The sequence below is a fragment of the Homarus americanus genome, unplaced genomic scaffold (genome assembly GCF_018991925.1).
Source record: "Homarus americanus isolate GMGI-L3 unplaced genomic scaffold, GMGI_Hamer_2.0 scaffold20242, whole genome shotgun sequence".
In the NCBI taxonomy this organism is placed as follows: Eukaryota; Metazoa; Arthropoda; class Malacostraca; order Decapoda; family Nephropidae; genus Homarus; species Homarus americanus.
This window is the reverse complement of record NW_024715626.1, coordinates 57,501-58,511: the sequence shown is the minus strand read 5'-3', so window position 1 is coordinate 58,511 and position 1,011 is coordinate 57,501. Positions and strand designations below refer to the sequence as shown.

Sequence of the window (1,011 nt, the reverse complement as noted above, 5' to 3'; positions counted from 1 at the left end):
TAACCACCCGGTGATTCAGTAATGATGGTGATGGTGATCTTGGTGACTACTACTACTACTACTACTACTACTACTACAAAATGTCCTCCAGCCTCCCCCAATAGCCACACCTTCGCCGCCATTTTATTACCTTAAAATTAAATATCCTAACACATAAGTAACTACTACTACTACTACTACTACTACTACTAATAAAAATAATAATAAGAGGGTCATTCATTAATACACAATATTTCATGAAAATATTTTATTATAATATTACTACAAAAATACACTTCATTTGAAAATAGCGTACAGCTGCTACAGTACACAATGAGAGAGAGAGAATATATATATATCAGGTCAGACAATGGTCAACAGCAACGTAACACAGATCATTCAGGGAGGGTCAGGTCAGATAGGGTCCATCTCTTTGTTTTGACCCCGGGGCAAGATTGTGCTATCCCTCATCTGCGTCTGAAGGATCTAAGGTCGTTCTTCTCGCCGTCGTATCAGGTAAATTATGACATAATTTCCCGACTTGTCATCAGGAGTTAAATTATGCTTTCATATTTTTTCCCTAGTGTTAGGAAGTTGCTGCAACTAATTATCCCTGATCTTCCTGGGATAAAAAACCCACCTGACGCTTCTAATGAATGGCTTTAGGAGGAGGAGAGAGAGAGAGAGAGAGAGAGAGAGAGAGAGAGGAGAGAGAGAGAGAGAGAGAGAGAGAGAGAGAGAGAGAGAGATGTGTATCACCGCAGCACCTTCACCCTACTAGTTGTTATCTCCGTGTTAAAGCATCCTACACCACCCTCTAGTGACGTCAAAAACTAGAGAGCTCTAGAACTCCAGGCTTCACACGTCCTCCTCTACACCAGCCGTCTGCCTTATCTAGTTTATATCAGGAACTAGAAGGCTCTAGATCATCAAGTTTAGATTTAAAAAAATCATCTCATCTCTGACTCTATAATCTAGAACATCACTTAGTCATTCATTAGTGAACTTTAAAACACAGAGCTTAGAGCTATT

The 1,011-nt window shown here is 39.8% G+C and overlaps 1 protein-coding gene across 1 annotated transcript in view; it reads right to left on the bottom strand.

Moving 5' to 3' along the window:
* Positions 1-320: 320 nt before the first annotated feature.
* LOC121857916 (protein O-mannosyl-transferase TMTC1-like) overlaps positions 321-1,011 on the bottom strand; it is a 24,851-nt gene continuing 24,160 nt past the window's right edge. Inside the window, exon 6 of the mRNA XM_042354160.1 lies at positions 321-1,011. This exon is cut by the window's right edge and continues 475 nt beyond it. The gene's annotated coding sequence lies outside the window, so the exon portion shown is untranslated.